The following is an 18251-nucleotide window of genomic DNA, read 5'->3' as shown; positions in this document are numbered from 1 at the left end:
CATCAAACTTGCTTGCAAGCCCTGCGATGTCCGAGGAAATAAACTTGCACCCCTTGGAATCTTGAAAGCCCGAACGCAATGGCACAGCCAGACCCTGTGGTGGAAGGGCATCTGGCTCGGGCGAACCAGCACCCAGTCAGTCACAACATTCTAATGAGATCAGGGGCGCAAACCTGTTTGATGTACTTACATCTGGCATCACCTCCAGCTGGTTCCTGTAACTCACATCTAAGGGCTGCCCCTGTATGTTTCCAAATCAAGACAGTGGGTGCCATAATAGCCGAATTTCGACTCCTGTGGTTAAATTGCGCAACTGAGCATAGAATGCGATTTACCAAAAAAGGGCTGTTAAAATTAATAATAACACAGTTACCAACCCACTCTTTCTTGGCACTACCCACCCATGATGTTCTACACACTATGATGATGTGATTTTCCACCTGCAGTTCTGAGGCAATATTTAAATTTAACCAATGCACAACTTTATTCTTCAGTTGGTCAAAACCTTCCTTGGCACCCGGGGCGAGTCAAGGGACGTTGGCTAGAACCACTACAAGTGGGGGCGACTCTGATGGCAGGTGAACAGTACACAAACTCTATGTAAAGTTACTGGTTTCCCCTGGGTGCATCCCTCCTTGCTTTCCATCAGGGATCTTGTTAAACCCGCCTGCTTCAGATCCTTGGTTCGGGTGTTGCTCTAAATTTGAAACCCCTCTCCTTGCGATTAACTGCCAGTGCCGGTAGTAATGTCCTGTTCAGTGCTGGAGCGGATATAGTTGGACAAACTGTGGGTACTGGATGACACGCCCGCTGGATTTCCACCTCAGGCACTGGCCTATGTAAGGACCTGGAGACAGGCTCCAGCACATTACCACGAGTTCATGGGGTCGTACTGTTGGAACCAGAGGAAAGGGGGGTGGTATTGTGTAGTCGCATTGCAGTGAAGCAGTCAGCTTGTTCAAGTCGTTCTCAATTACAGAGAGACGATGTAAGATGGGGTCTAATTTAAGATCCAGGTTTGATAGCATAGCTACCTCGAAAGCGGCGAGCAGAACCGTCATGTCTGTACTGGGCTCTGCTGAAAAATCTGAGGGATTAGAGTGCAATCCGATACTTTTCCGGCACTTCGCATGACCCCCAATCAAAGGACACTTCCTCTTTGCTCCTGGTCCCTTCCCCACACCGGGGCCCGCCCTAAGGGCTATACACACTGTCTAAAGCGCTGGCGGATGAGCATTAACCTGTCGAAGAGGGGTCGGGGAAGACAAACAAGCACCCACTGTCAAATCTAGTACCTCATCTACCGTACCAGCATGAGAGACTTGTACCAGATAACCTGGTTGTAAGAGTGCGAGGAATTCTGGGATGGGGTGGAATGGGGGATCAGGATAGTCGCCGAGTGGCCATCTCAATTTCCTTATCCAGGACCCCAACGGCTCGCTGCAGGAAAGTGTCCATGGTAGTCACCGTGCTCATGGGCTCCTTTACAGTGCCATCACTTAAAAGCACTACGTTTACAGCTTTAGGCATGTCACTTGCAAATCATCCACATCATGCGTTTATGTCTAATTAGTTTAACTGAAACCAACAGACCCTTCAACATTAAATGCATTAAAGTGCTTGGTGCGCGGCTCCCCTGGATAGGTTTGACGGCTCCCCAGGGAGCCACGGCACACACTTTGGGAACCACTGAGCCATGCAGTTGAGGAATTCTGAGGCTCACAAAAGAAGAGGTTACCACTGGGGTGGCAAAACAACAAAGCGGATGTATCCAGCAGCACTAAGATAATTGGGAGACAGGTAAAAGAAGGAAAATGCTTGAGCCACTGCTCCCACCAATTCATACACAGAGCCATGACCGCTCATTAGACAAAAAAAAGGGCTCTTACCTGCGCAGGAATGTCCACTATGAGCCCAAGACTCGGGCCCTCCTCATGCTAATCCTGATCATCCTAATAGTCCGGATCCTGATGCAGCTTTCTCCAACAGTACTTCGGAGTACCTCCTGCTCCCAAAACGTTTTTGGCGATGATGATGACTCAAAAGTTGAAAATGGAAGACGAACGGCAAGTGACCTGAGCCCCAGGGGCAATAGACAGAAAACCAAGAGGGGGGTGGGCCCAGCCCAGCCTCCTCCAGTCTCTGACGGGCGAGCCACAAGAGATGATCAGCACTTTTACGGTGCATAGGTCAGCTGGGTATGGGCTCCTCCCCTCTGCTGGAAACAGGGACACTGAGTCCCTATCAGCGTCAAACCGGCGTCACCAAATCTCCAAAGTCCGAGTTTGTGTCCCGTGCCACAGGAGGTGATCAACGCCTTTACGGCACGCGGTGCGGGTCAGCTGTGTGCGGCCTCCTCCCCCTCTGCTGGATGTTGGGACACCGAGTCCCTATCAGCCTCAAACCAGTGTCACCAAATCTCCACAGTCCCAAAAACAACTAATACCTGTCGAGAAGATCGTCAACAGACAACTGACCAGCTACCTCGAGGAGAACGGCATCCTGGACCCGTACCAGTCCGGGTTCCGCAGCAACCACAGCACCAAAATTGCCCTCATTGCCGCCACCGAGGACATCAGGACCCTGCTAGACAAGGAGAAAACGCGGCCCTCATCTTCCTGGACCTGTCAGCCGCCTTCGACACGATCTGCCACTACACACTAGGCACACGCCTCCACGACGTCGGGATCCAAGAAAAGACCCTGGACTGGACCACCTCCTTCCTCTCCGGCAGAACACAAAGTATCCGCCTTCCGCCCCGAAGCCACTGTGATCATCTGCGGCGTACCCCAGGGCTCATCCCTCAGCCCAACGCTGTTCAACATCTACATTGCACCGCTCGCCCACGTCGCCCGACTGCACGACCTGAACATCATCTCTTACGCCGATGACACCCAGCTGATCCTCTCCCTCCCCAAGGTCTCTTCCTCCTGCTTCAACACCCTCTGCATGATCCACAAGATCTACAAGTGGATCCCCACCGAAACAAGGAGAACGGTCACCCAGGCCCTCGTCAGCAGCAGGCTGGACTACGGAAACGCCCTTTACGCAGGAGCCTCGGCCAAACTCCTGAAACTATTTCAACGCATCCAGAATGCCTCTGCACGCCTGATCCTCGACATCCCTCGCCGCAGCCACATCCCACCCCACCTGAGAGACCTGCACTGGCTCCCCGTCAACAAGAGGATACCTTCAAGCTCCTCACCCACGCACACAAGGCACTCCACAACACTGGACCAGCGTACCTCAACAAACGACTCAGCTTCTACACCGCCAGCTCCGCTCAGCCGACCTCGCCCTCGCCACAGTCCCCCGCATCTGAAGAGCGACCTCCGGCGTCAGATCGTTCTCCCACCTCGCCGCCAAGACCTGGAACACCCTCCCAATACACCTACGGCAGACCCAAGACTTGCTGACCTTCAGTAGACTCCTCAAGACCTGGCTTTTCGAGCAGTAGCAGCTCCCCATCCCCCCCTCATGCTTCCCCCCCCCCCCCCCCCCCCCCAGCGCCTTGAGACCCTCACGGGTAAGTAGTTCGCTTTACAAGTGCTATGATTGATTGATTGATTGACCCAAGCCATTCTTAAAGCTTTGGCAGCCTCGAGTCTGAATTGTCACACGTGTAGCAGTGTTGTGTAAGTACAGTGATAATGTGTGGTGTGAAGTGTGGTGGCCTCCTGATGATAGCCCAGCACTTCCTTTCTTTTACAAATTAAGCACTAGCAGCCTTGGTAAAACCCTCATAGACTCTAGGGCACCTGCAGGGGTACTGGGGAATGACTGAACCTAGGTGTGTGAACAGCAGGATGAAGGAATGAGGGTCAGCGTGCCATCTGGCAGAAGATGAGATGGCACAGAGGGTGATAGGCCCTCGACCTAGCCAAAGGGTGACAGGCAGGTTCTGTCTTTAATTCTTTTGTAGTTTAGTAGGTCTATGAAAAGATTGCAGATGTGCTGATAAGGTACTCCAAAGGGTGGGGCTGTGAGTTTACAAATAACCACCGCCATATATTATGTATCTGGGTGGTGGGAATAGCCCAAAAAATTCAGGGAAAACAATCTGAGGTTCCTGGTTGGAATCATGGCAGGAAAACCTTAGACAATATTTATTAATGACGTATCAGCCTCTCTTTATTGTTTCATTTTATGAAGTCAAGAAGGAAAGGATGTTGTCTGACGTTCACTCTAATGCTCCGCCCACAACGTATATGGCAACCCTGGTTTTCAGTAGAATTAAAAGGAAACTGCCCTTGATTAAAACATGGCGTAGATTTAAATTTCGGAAAGATTCTTTACTGCATGTGGCTCGGTACACAGTTGCCCATCTATGCAGCAGAAGTGTAAAATTCGGTTTCTTTTATTCCTGCACTCTAGCTCCTTTCATTCCACGCGTGAACTCTCCGTCCAGTGAACTGTGCTGGGGCAGGTGCATGTCGCATTCAGGGCATGGAAGCGAGGCTGACAGCCGTCAGAGTCTCTGCCTTCACCAGCTCCCTGATTCTAAGCATTTCTCCGACTTCTAGCTGTTTATATTTCAGTTCATAAGAGTGTAGATATGTGGCATCCCTCTGTCAACGGCTGGCAGAGTTATCCTGCTGAAAATGTTGGGAAGATAACAAAGGGGCATATTATCAAGAAACGGCGTTAAAAATAAACTGCCGCTAAAGCGGCGATAACGGGCTTGATAATATGCCCTGGAGAATTCCCATAGAAGCCCATGTTCTGGTGTCAACATGGGCTTCTATTGGAATTCTCTGCGGCATATTATCAAGCCCATTATCGCCGCTTTAGCGGCAGTTTATTTTTAACGCCGTTTCTTGATAATAAGTGCTGTGCTTGGTAATATGCCCCAAAGTGCAGGTCGCAGGACTCACAAAGCTTTAGGGAAGGCAAACGCTGAAGTGACTGCGCTCAAGACGATGGAAATGACATCGTTTTAAACCTAAATGTGCATTTCGAAGCTGCAGCCCCAGTCACTGGAGGCCCAGCACGCGCTGACAGCTTCCTGCTCAGGAATGTCAGAGTATGTGTGTGGGACTCAAACTGTGCGTACTTGTCTAGAAACAGCGGTTGTTGTGACTCCTCGCAACACCTTACCTTGCACGCGGTTTCACTTCTTGGTCCTTCACTTTTTTTGGTTTTCCCCCGCCCGGCTCCCTTGTTCCCTCTTCTGTTGTGCCTAAGTGTTCCTCTTGCTATCCTTATATGAAGTTTATATTTTCCATCAAGCCTCCTTCCCTCAAGGCGCCGCTGTGATCGTCCTCTTCGGCTCCTGCGTTGCGGTCATGGTACGCCGGGAGCTAGTTACAGCCTGCGTCGGCTTTTACCAGATATGTGTCAGTTTGTGGCGCTTGTTCCAGACACTTACCTTCTGTGTGTAGACCGGTTAGGAGATTGTTTTCGCTCACCTGTAGGTGGCGCTCTACCCTTAATACTTCAGACTCGAGACTCTGGGGCATATTAACAAGGCGGCGCTATAAAATTATCGCCGCTTTTGCGGCAGTTTTCGGCCGAAAAGCTGCGATAATTTTATCGCCTTATTAGCAAAGACACACTATTGCGTGTCTTGCTGACTTAGCGCCAGTTTCCAGCAGCCTAATTTTGCATCGCTAATGAGATACAAAGTAGGCGTGGCTGTGAAACCAACCAGGGAAAATATCGCGAAGCTGCCTTCGCAATATTAACAAGGAAGGGTAGCAATTATTTAAATTGCGTTAAGTATGCCTTAACGCAGGAATTTAACGTCTGTTAAATTCCTAAGGCATACTTAACATGGGGGGTGGATTCTGTGGCAAGACCACAGGCCCTATCATCTAGGATATCGCCGTTTTCCACCATGGAAAACGGCGATATCCGCACTATTTCTGGAATTTTTATCGCCTCGGCGATGCGCGTTGTTGATAACGCGATAAATTCCAGAGATAGCCGGTGATAAATATGCAAGCGCTAAGCGCATTTTGCGATATTTATCGCCGGTCCCTTGTTAATATGCCCCAGTACCTAGGAATGCACTCCAAATAACCCAACTACCAATCAATGGTTGTTTGTCTCTCTCTCACTCTATTTCCTCACCCTTTTTCCTTGATCTCAGAGGGGGAGAGGGAAAGATTCACTTCAACACAATCCTGCTCACAAAAGGAATCTGTGGCACATAGTGGGTCAAGAATGAACAGGAACGTAATCAAAAAACTCTACACGAGCCAGTGGCAATGCAAATGTCATAGATTGGCCCTGGCAGACAGCAAGGCGGTGGACGGCTATGGTGTGTTTTTTCGTTGTTTTTGTTTATGTTTTGTTACATTTTTGTAGTATGAGACATTATTGAGATGCTGCCACTACTGTTTGAGGGTCTATGGACCCGTATGTATATCGCCCCGTGTGTGGACGGAGCCTGTTTCTTGCCACCCATACATGTGTTAACAAAATAAAATTCAATAAAAAGTTTTGACAAAAAAAACTCTACACGATGACGTCAACCTAAAACTCAACTAGAACAGGCAAGCATGAGGCAGTGCAGAATGCAAACTGCCTACCTACAGTGGACTGGACCATTGGAACGTTTAGCTCACCACTAAAGACTATGGAGTAGAAGTGAGGTATAACAGTGGTGTAGCCCCACTGCAATAAACATTTCCAACTCCTAACCCACAGACTGTCTTTCATTGTCCACAGGATGTTGTGTTGGACAGCAGAGTGAGAAATGCAGAGGCTGTGGCCCTCTACACCTGCAGTTCTCACTGTCAATTAAGCAGTTGTAGACAAAACACAAGACAAACTAACGAGGGTTGGGAACCCTGCTCTGCACATGCCTGTCCCTCTACCTTACCAAACATAACACAACATTTGGGCAGACCTGAATGATGCTTGGAAGCTGCGAGAAATCTCTCACTCTCTCTACTTTCAGAGCTTTTTCTGTCCATGTTTGTCATTTAATAGTGAGGCAGTTACTAATGGCATCTTCAGTGCAAACATTAACAGTGCTCATAAAGATAAAGAGGCAATTACTAACCTGCGCTTCTGAACTTGTCAGCTAACCATACATAGCTTGGAGATATTTCAAGTTCATGTATGCGCTTAAGATGCCAAAAAAGAAATGTACCGATGCCTTTTGCACCAACGCAGGACAGAAAACAGGATCATAATCCCGCCCCAGCAGGTATCTTCAACTAATGTGAGTTGTTCATCCAGCTGCAAAAACTTGAATAAATCTTGTGACAGTATAGAAAAACTGGACAACAGTCAGTCTTGTTGTTGTGCTCAACACTGTGTAATAAAATGTCAGCAAATAAAGTATTACTTGGCTTCTAATAAATGAAAAAAATAAAAAAAAGTGTCCATGTATATGTGGATATGCTATTCTAAGTGTACGCATAAATTGTAAATTATTTATTGGAAGAGAAAACTTGAATTGTATGTTTCAGTCTTTCTAAAAAAATGTATTCCATGAAAGCGGATCTAATAGCAAATAGCTCTTTTTATACAATTGGATATTTGATTTGTGATTAAGTCAATTTGTGTGAATAATATTCCACTGGATGTAATAAATAATCTTTGTTTTGGTTTTGGAAAAGAAGTGCTCCTAATCAGAATAATCCTCTTTAGGATGTGCTAAAATTGGAACTTGAGTGAAATTCTCCTTTATTTGTTTGAAAGCTTGTTGTGCTTCATCATTGCATTGATAATTCTTATTCTCTCTGGTTAACATTGTTAATGGCTTTACTAGAAATGAGAAATTATTAATGCATTTTCTGTAAAAATTGATTAAGGCTAGAAATCTTTGAAATTTCATTATAATTTGAGGTGCCTTAGTAGTGTGGCAAAGACTTCCTCATTTTCCATTGCTATTCCATCTTGACTTATCTTCTTCCCAAGGTAATCAACTTCTCTTTGATTGAAAGCATATGTTTCCAATTTGGCATTTGTTGTCTCTTAGTCTCCTATAAGATCTAGAAAGACTTTTTGCTCAATCTTTAGAATGTAAATGGGGCATTGCACAGCTCAAAGGGCATTACTAAATATTCAAAATGCCCGATCTGAGTATGAAAGACTACCTTCCATTCATCGCCTGCACGGATTTGAAGTAAATCATAAACTCCACAGATCTAGATTAGTATACCATTGTGCTTCTTTAAGGGAATATAACAGTGTTTGAATTAAAGGTAGGGGATATTTGTTTTTAAAGTAATCTTTTAATTCTCTGTAGTGTAGGCAGGGTCTGAGACCCCTTCTGTTTTTATTTACAAAAAATAAAGGCACACATGCTAGAGATTATGACACTCCAATAAAACCTTTGTTTAAATGTTCCTCAATATAATTCTTCAAGGCTTCTTTCTCAGGGCCTTTCAAACTATACATTTTTCTATGCGTTATGAATGCTCCTAGTATAAGATCAATAGAGCATTGATGTGTTTGATTTAGTGATAATTCTTCAGATTGTTTTTCAGAGAATACATCTTGTTTGCCTTGATATTCAACAGGCAACAAATTGGCTCCCTTGCTCCTGTGTGAGATGAATGTCCATAGATTGTGTCCAAATCAGTCAGTCTTTTTTGGTGGGAGACAGACAATTTTGCTGGCAAAACTTTGGATTCAGTATTTCCCTATGTTGTGGCTAATCAGTTATTTGGATATGTCTATAAAGCCATGCTACTACAAGTATAGAGGGAACAGCCGTTGAAGTAATACTTTCAAAAGTAATGTGAACATGACACTTCATTCTCAATGGAACTGAATTGTGGATAACCTTGTGATTCATGGAATCCCACTAACTGTCTTACCCTCTTCTGGTTGTTCTTTTAATATCTTTGGTATTTCTAAAGTCTGATAGAATGCATTGTCCAAGTAATTGTAATTGCTCCACTAGCTTCTAAACCTGAAGTCAAAATAATTTGACCAGAAATAAGCTGCAAATGTGTTGCTTTCCAACTGTGGCTTGCTGGAAATTACCATTTTTGAATTGTATTCTCCCTTATTTTTGCATTTTTTTGCTGAACCCATTTTTGTTGGCCATAGGACTCTGCACACCTTACCTCTGCTAACCAGTGGCAAAGTGCTTGTGCTCTCCTATTTAACCTTGATAAAAGTAGCATATACCCAATTGGTACATTTATGGTACTACCTGTACTCGGGGCCTGTACATTAAATTCTACTAGTGGGCTTCAGCACTCATTGTACCACCCACTAAAATAGATCTGTGAAAAATGTCTCCCGGCCTGCCCCTGGAGCCTAGGTGCGCAGTTTTAAAATTGCCACTTCGACCTGACAAATCAAACATTTTGCAAGCCTAAACAGTACTTTTTAATTCCTATAAATCAGCCCATAAGGTAGGCATAAATGTTCATATGGGCAAGGTGCATGGCATTTACAAAGTAGGGCATATACATATATAATATTTTACATATCCTGACAGTGAAAGACCTCCAAAGTCGTTTTTCACTGTAGCAAGACTGGGTTCCACTGTAACACCTTATAGTGCTTAATTCATTGTGAGAATTGCTTTTTATTAAGCATAGATATAAAGGATCTAATGATGATCCCTATCTGGCTCTGCATGAGGGCTACTATTAGTGATTCCTTACTTGCCTCCCCACATGAAAATTCTTAATGTCCACAAACACGATACTGGAGAGTAATGCATCAATAACGTATTAGTCTGGCTGTCCAAAACAAACAGATTACATATAATACAATTAATTAAACTAACATAAGGTAACGTGGAAAATCTAAAGTTTACAGTGTTCACATATACAGTCATGAAAAGATAAAAGCCACACACAGTCAAATGTCCACACTTACAAAGCTCAGGGCATCCTTGTTTTGTTTCCTTCATATATTTGTGGGATAGCTAAAGCTTGACATTGAATAATTACGACGACTTTCGACCCTCTGATAATGTGTTAATGGTTATACATCTCAGCGGGTCTTCCTCAGGACCAAAAAATCAAAGGGACAGCCTATAGGGAAAACATATATATCAACTATTAGTGTTGTGCACCTTATGTACAGTGGTTTGAAAGAGTTTGACCGTAAATGGTCACTCACCTCCAAAAGGAGAATCCAGGATCACAAAATGAGTGTTCTGTGGTGGCCACAAATACAATGTAAATGACAGTTGAATGATGGATGGAATAATAGGACTGACCCAAGGCCCTTCTATTTATGCATATTTGTACAGACTTCTAGTTTATGATATTTTTTATGAAGTACGACTACCGAAAAATATAAAGCTATCTCTAGGCCAGACCTAAGAAGGCCCAAAAAATGTTCCTACAAACTATAGGTCAGCTGTTTGTCAAAGTGGGATGAGAAGATCATATTTTTGTACTTAATGTAATATCTACACAAGTATTGAACAGAGAGTAAAATGGAAGTATGCAATGCAATTCTAGACTTCAAACCTGCATGCAACAGAGTTGAAATGAGAAGGTTATTGAAGGATTTATAAAACACTTGTCATGGATATACAAGTGGTTAACACAATTGGAAGCCTAGGTAGAGACTCATCAGCTCAAGTAAGTTATAGGGTTAAATGAAATCTCTCAGACCATCTGCAGATGAACATGGTGATTAAAGAAGCTTGCTTCCCAAACCTTGTTCACTTTGTAATGTAATGTAATGTAAATAAAACTTGTAGAGCGCAACTAACGCCCAAAAGCGTCTTGGTGCTATAGAAAGCTGAGAACCGGTGAAGCAGAGGTGGAGATTGCTCCTGTGGGCGAAAACTAAGAAAAGCGTAAATTATCCGGCTTCTACAAATAACCAGGTTTTTAGGCCCTTTCTGAAACTGAGCAATGAGGGTGCTGTTTTTAGGGCAAAAGGCAGTTGATTCCAAAGCATTGCTGTTGTCCTTAAGACATTTCTGCCTCCCCATGTGACCTTCTTAGCTGGAGGGACCATCATGTTCTTCGCCAGGCCTGAATGTAGAGTTGTTGCTGGCGTATATCATATCAATTTGTTCTTAAACTGGTCTGGTCCCAGTCCATGCAAGGATTTAAACGCCAAGCAGAGGGCCTTAAATTTGCATCTTTGTCTAACTGGCAGCCAGTGCAGTCTTCTGATGGCTTCTCTTGCAGATTCATTTTTTGGGATCTTAAAAATGAGGTGGGCTGCCGCATTCTGTAAAATCTGAAGTCTGTTAACGAGACCCGCTGCAAGTGAAATATAAAGACTATTACAATAGTCAATTCGTGTAAGGACCATAGCTAAGGTCACTTCTTTTAAAAGTTCAGTCGGGATGTATTTTTTGATCTTTTTAACAAACCTTAAGGAACAGAAGGATGCCGCAGTAATTTTGCTGACTTTTTCTTTAAATTTAAGATCCCTATCTATTATAATACTTAGGTTCTTTACCTTGGTTGAGGGTGTGGGTAATGTATCTAACTCCGGCGGCCACCAGTCTGGTGTCCAGAGGAGGGGTTTGTTGCCAAAGATGATGACCTCGGTCTTTGAGGCATTCAGTTTCAAGCAATTTCTGTCCATCTAGTCACTCACCTCTCTCATGCAAGTGCTGAAAGCGCATGCAGTACTATTTTCCCTATTTGTCAGAGACACCACAATTTGGGTGACATCTGCATAAGAGGCCAGGGTAAAACCGGTATTTTTTATAATTAACGCTAGTGGCGTAACATAAAGATTAAAAAGTGTAGGGCTGAGTGCCGATCCTTGTGGCACTCTACATGGTAAGGAGAACTGCCTGGAGACAAACTTACCCATTGCCACATTTTGCTGTCGATTTGTTAGGAATGATTTTAGGAGATTAATTGCTGTGCCTTTTATCTCTAAGTCTTGGAGCTGGTCCACCAGAAGCTCATGGCTGACCGTATCAAATGCCGCAGAAAGGTCCAGCATTACCAGCGCCGCTGTCCCTCCTCCATCGAGGATTTCACGTATTTCTTCCGTGGCTATGATTAAAGCGGATTCAGTGCTATAGTTTTTCCTGAAACCATGTTGCGATTCATCAAGCAGCGAGGTTACTTCTATGTATTCTGAAATTGCTCATTCATAATTTTCTCCGCCAGTTTAGCCGCAAAAGGGAGTCTCGGGATAGGCCTATAGTTACACGGCTCAGCGCTGTCCAAATTATCTTTTTTCAGAAGTGGGAGAATTAAGGTACTTTTCTATTGGACAGGGAAAGTCTCACTTGTGAACACATTGTTTAGAATTTGACCCAGGTTTCTTGCCACCTGGGCAGATATTTGGTGCATTCATCTGGCGGACAGGGATCATATGGAGAGCCTGATTTGATTGACAGAGTTAGGTCTCTGAGTTGTTCCTCTTAGGGGGTCTTAAATATAGAGAGACTGTTATACCAATGATCTTCTGGAAGTTTTACTAATAAAATCAATGCTAACTCTCATAGGATGGGTGGCGTGGCTAGCGTCAGGAGATGGTGGACGCCTGTTAGTTGAGCTCCGGGCCGGGGGCTCTAAAATCCTGTAAGCCACTGGATCCTGTGAGGCTGTGATGGTGTCCAGCGCCCGGGCGCTGCCTCCAGAGTCTGGCGACCTGATTGGGAGTACTCGCAGCGGAAGCGTGAGTTGCCGCGGCCGGCTTTGGAGCTGTCCCCGACTTCGCGCCCATTCAGGCCTAGCGGCGGCGAGGGGAAGCTGCGGCCGTGGCGCTGTGGTGCAGTAGACGCCGCAGGCGAGAGACGACGTGCGGCAGCGGGTTGCACTCGACCCCCCCGGGCTGCGGCCTGGCAGACGGCGGCCACAAACAAGTGTCGAGGGTTCCGGAACCACCGGCGGAGGTCCGCAGAAGTGCCCATAGATTGGATTCTTGAGAATAACTCCCTGTAGACCGGCCTGGTAATTTGAATTGCCCGTGTCCGCCAAAGGGCCTCTGCTGGCCGGGGCGCGGCGCGCGGCCCGCCCGGTCCAACCTCAGCGAAGTACTGACCCTGGGGCCTTTTCGCGCCACAGTTCGGTGGCGGTGGATCGGAAGCACTGAGTAAGCCAGCGGTGGCCCGGGATTGCCTTTACTGAGCTGCTGGGTCGGGGGAACCGCCGGGGGGGGGGGTCCCCCCCCCGGGCTTCGCTGAGCACCCACAGGTGGGTGAGTTTGCTGTGTGCTCCCTGGTGTTCCTGACGAGGCGAGCCATCTGCCGGGTGGTGACTGGCTGGGGAGGAGGCGGCCGGTGCAGACCTGTGGCCCGTGGGTAGCCACCCACTTGGGGAAATAAGCGGTCCTGAGTGTCTGTGCGGCGCTGCAGTGGAAGGAGCAGTGGTGGCAGCGCCAGTGGGGGTCAGCCTCGAGTGGTCAGCTTCCCTCGGACCAGAATTGAAGTGTTGATTGCTGGGGTGGTCTTCTGTGATGGACGCCCGGAGCCCTGCCTGAGGAGGAGTGGTGCCGTTGTGACCATAATCAACCCCTCTTACCAGTAAGACTTTGGGGTCCTGGATGGCCTAATATTCAGCTGGGCAGCTATTTCCTTGTGTTCTTCTATGCCTGCTTGTTAGCCCGCTTACCTAGCGGGGTCTAGTGCTTGTTCCGAGGAGTGGCTGCGGAGCCGGGGTATCGCTCTTCCCTCTGCCAATCGAGAGGCATAGCCCCAGTGGCGGAAATCCTCGAGTAGACGTCCGGCCTTTCCAGCTGGTAACCTATCTTTCGCCTGGGTGTCGAAATGGGTAGGATTAAACCCAAGGTACCTGCACAGCCGTCTGGTGAAAGCACTAGATCTCACTCCCCGGACCGCGTGGATGAACGCCCAGGTCCATCAACAAGCATGGGACCGCCCGCCCCGCCCCCAGATAAATTGGACATGATCCTCAAAGAGATCAGAGACACACGGTCAGCGTTGGAAGGTCAATTGGGAGTGATATCCGTAAATCTGAACCTCCTGAAGGATGACCACAAGAAGCTAGCAGATAAGGTACGACACACGAACGAAACGGTGGAGCCTTTGGTCTCTCAGGTGGCGACCCATACCGAACAACTGTCCCTCATGCATCAACAGATCGAGGCCCTACAAACGCGGGCGGATGATGCGGAAGGGCACGCGCGCAGCAACAATCTCCGGATAGTGGGATACCCGGAGGGCGTGGAAGGCCCGAACCCCACGACCCACATTGAAAACTGGCTGAGAATGGTGGTAGCCCCTACTGGTCTATCCCCCCACTTTACTGTAGAAAGGGCGCATCGCGTTCCTGCGAGGAGACCACCACCGGGAGCCAACCCCCGTCCTATGCTAGCACGTATCCTCAATTATAGAGATCGCGACCACATACTACAAGCAGAGGTCCACTCCGTGTAGACAACGCCACCGTCCTCATCTTTCCTGACTACACACAGGCAGTCCAGCGAAGGCGCTTCTCCTTCATGGAAGTCAAGGCACGGGTCCGAGCCGCAGGCCTGCCCTTTGCGCTGCTTTTCCCGGCCAAATTGAAGGTGGTACATCAGCAGAGAGCTATCTCTTTTGACACCCCGGACAGTGCATGGGACTGGCTGGACAGAAACTTCCCAGACGTCCTCCCGGCTAGGAGGATGGATTCTTCAAGGCCGCAATCGCAGCGACTCCCACGACGGCGAAAAAAGACTATGCTAACACAGAGCACATCCTCCAGTGTACCGCCGCAGCAGCAAATCCGTGAGGGTCAAAGGGAGGCACTGTGCTCGGCCTCTTCCTTTCGCTCTGCCCGGCCTCCGATCAGCACTAGCCCATCCTTAGGAAATTTCTTAGACTCTGACACGGATGGCAGTGTGGCGCTGTTCCCGTCAGATTCCACTCATTTGAGCAAGGATCCCCTGGACGCCCTCCCAGACTGACCTACAGATTTTTTCTTCTTCTTGTGAGACTGGTTCTGGGTGGGCGAGGTTGGGAGATAGCGCCCCCTCACTGCTTGGGCAGTGAGATCTCCTGCGTAGTTTGCTCGCCTCAGTGGGCCAGTGGTCCGGATTGGATCCTTTGTTCATGTATGAATAGTCCCCCGGCCTGCCCTGTCTTGGGCGCTTCCATGATTTGCATACGCTACTGTTAATTCACTGCACCGTTAACCTTCTCCCCCATTAGGTGATAGCACTGGTTCAGGATCTGAAGTTATGATTCATTTACAGTTTGGTCGGACGCAGTTAGGGCGTTGGACCCAGTATTGGGCAACAGGGTTTTTGTTTATAGGATTGCCACATGGTCTGGGGGCAGGGAAGGAGGGGTGAGGTGGGGGGGGAATGGGGTGGGAGGAGGTGGGGGGCTGGGGTGGGAGGGTGATTTTACCCTGGCACGATGACAGTTTCGAGGTCATATGTCTTCATATCCTGGAATGTGCGGGGCATGGGATCCATTCAGAAACGCCATCGGGTAGTGGCCCAGTTACACCACCGTAAGGCTCAAATTGTATGTTTTCAAGAAACCCACCTGATTCATGCAGAATCCTTGAAGTTGCAAGAACGTTGGAGGGGTCAATTCTATGCCACTTCATACTCCGCCTTCTCTAGAGGGGCTGCAATATGGCTCAGAGCGGGAGTCCCCTTTTCCTTGAAAGAGAGACGGATTGATGATTTGGGTAGGTATATGTTACTACGGGGCCTATTAGATGGTTCGCCTGTAGTGCTGGGTTCTTTGTACGCCCCTAATGTAGATCATTGTCCGTGGCCTTGTCTGACTGGAGTGATTGTCCATGGTTGCTAGGTGGAGATTTGAATGCTGTATTTAATGTCGAGTTAGACCGATCTCACCCTCCCCTGGCGGGTACTGCTGTTCAGGCTAGAGCCGCGGCCTTGGGTCAGTGGACACGGGGTTGGAATTTGCTAGATCTTTGGAGAGCGCAACACCCGACTGATAGGGAGTATTCCTTTTATTCTTATCCCCACCAACTGCATACCCGTCTGGATTACTTCTTAGGCTCGACGGCATTGTCCTCTGCTGCCTCCCATTGCACTTACTTGGGCAAAACCCTGTCTGACCACAACCCTATCGAATTGTGCCTTCAATGGGGCCGTTCCCCGGTGCCGATACCGACGTGGAGGATGCAACCCCTTCAGTTAGAGGACCAGGTCTTCCGTGATACCTTACAGTGGGCTATCAATACTTATTTTACTATCAACGAAGGCACTGCCTCGTCACGCTCCATAGAGTGGGAAGCCTTCAAGGTGTCTGTGAGGGGGGTGTCCCTGAGCTCCTTGGTGGGGGCCCGTAGGGAAGTGGTCTGGGACCTAATGGAGTTGGAGGATGTACTACAGAAACAAGAAGTGGAGGCCCAAATGGACGAGCAGGTTGAGGAATCCTTGCAGGGGGCCAGAATAAGGTATGCGGAAGCCCTGGAGCGCCTTCGCTTATTGGACTACAGAGCATACACCCAGCGCACGCACTCGGAGGCTGACAGGGCAGGCCCCTTACTGGCACGGCTGATTGCCCCCCCAGCCTGCCCTACTCCCATCCTGGTTATTAATACCGAACAACACGGACGAGTCCAGACCCAAATGGAGATAAACTTGGCGTTCCGGGCCCATTACGAGGCACTCTATGGAGCGCATCCAACGCCAGGCGCAGATGCTGTGACAGAATTTCTGACACAGGCAAACCTCTCAGTGCTCACTGCAGCTGAAATCCACGACTTAAAAGCCCCGATTACTTCGGCCGAGATTAGAGTAGCTATTAAGTCCTTAGCCCATGGAAAGACCCCTGGCTCTGACGGACTGCCCATCGAATTTTACTCCACCTTTTCGCCTCAATTGTTCCCCAAACTACTACAACTCTATACGGCATCACTCGCGGAAGGAAGGCTGCCCCCTACCACTCGGGAGGCGATCGTCACATCCCTCTTGAAACCAGATAAAGATCCCTTAGATATGTCATCCTACCGGCCGTTATCGATCCTTAACACAGAATATAAAATTCTCAGTAAGCTCCTTGCTAACCGCCTTCTCCCACTCCTGTCGCGGATGATCCACACAGACCAATGCGGGTTTGTCCCACGACGGAGTACATCGCTGAATCTTCTGCGTTTTCATGCCTTCTTGCATGCGTCCGGGCTCCGACCAGCGGGAGCAGGGTGTTTATCCTTAGATATATCGCAGGCCTTCGATACTCTCAATTGGTCTTATATGCTGGAAGTGTTGGCAAAGATGGGCGTACCCCCAGAACTATGTGACTGGATTCAGTTCCTCTACACCGCCCCTACGGCCTGGGCGAAGACAGGCTCGATTATCTCTTCTGCCTACCCCATTTTTTGGGGCACACGCCAGGGTTGCCCATTATCTCCTATTTTGGTTGTTCTGGCACTCGAACCGTTGGCCCAAAACCTTAGGCGGGCCATGGTACCTCATGGCATTCAGATGGAAGGGGTCCTGCATTCAGTCTCGCTTTACGCAGACAACATGCTGCTGTACTTTCGGGATCTCCAGACCGACATGGGGGAAGTGGCAGATCTCTTTCTTCGATTCGGGGAGATATCAGGTTTGCATCTCAATGCTTCTAAATCCATAGCCTACTCCTTCAGTGGAGCGTTAGCGGCCCCGGAGCTCCGCTTCGGGCCCTTGTCTTTAAGGGTGGCACCAGTCACGTTTAGGTACTTGGGGGCTAATATCTAACGATCCGTGCCAGATGTCATAGCAGGCAATCTAGTGCGTCCAATATCTTCCATACGTTCCCAAATTGCATTTTGGAATACATTACATCTTACCGTCGCGGGACGACTAGCGATATCTAAAATGGTGATGCTACCTCGCTTACTCTGCCATTTTGTCAACATTCCAGTGATATACCCCGCTTGGATCTTTCGAGAGTTGGATGCGCTGCTGATCTCGCTAGTCTGGGGCCCGGGGAGGCATAGGGTGTCGCTAGCTAAGTTACGGCTACCGAGTGGTGCCGGTGGTATGGGAGCACCCGACTTTAGGGCATACTGTAGTGCAGGTCAGCTGCAGTGGTTGGCCTATTGGCTGGCTGGGAAAAACCTGTTTGAAATCGGGTACACCCCGGCCCAATTAGCACGTGGTGCATTGCAGTCGTTGTTGTGTCCCGGCGCTCCTAGGCTATTAGACCCCCCGGCCCTCCTGAAAATAGCGCTTCATTACTGGAGAAGGGCATGTAAATATGCTAAAATCCAAAATCCATATGCTTCCAATATACCACTGTGTGGCCTCCCCACGAGGCGGGGAATTCTGAGTGCCAGACAAGTACGGCCTTGGACGCAACAAGGAGTGGAAACAATAAGTGCCTTCTTTCAGGAAGGCGATCTGATGTCCCACGAGGACTTTGTGAGGGTAAATATGGTACCTGATACCCAGTTTCTGCTACATGCGGCGATCTCCCGGTATAT

Source organism: Triturus cristatus, chromosome 4_1, assembly GCF_964204655.1.
Source record: "Triturus cristatus chromosome 4_1, aTriCri1.1, whole genome shotgun sequence".
NCBI lineage: Eukaryota > Metazoa > Chordata > Amphibia > Caudata > Salamandridae > Triturus > Triturus cristatus.
Note: the sequence above shows the minus strand (reverse complement) of the source record.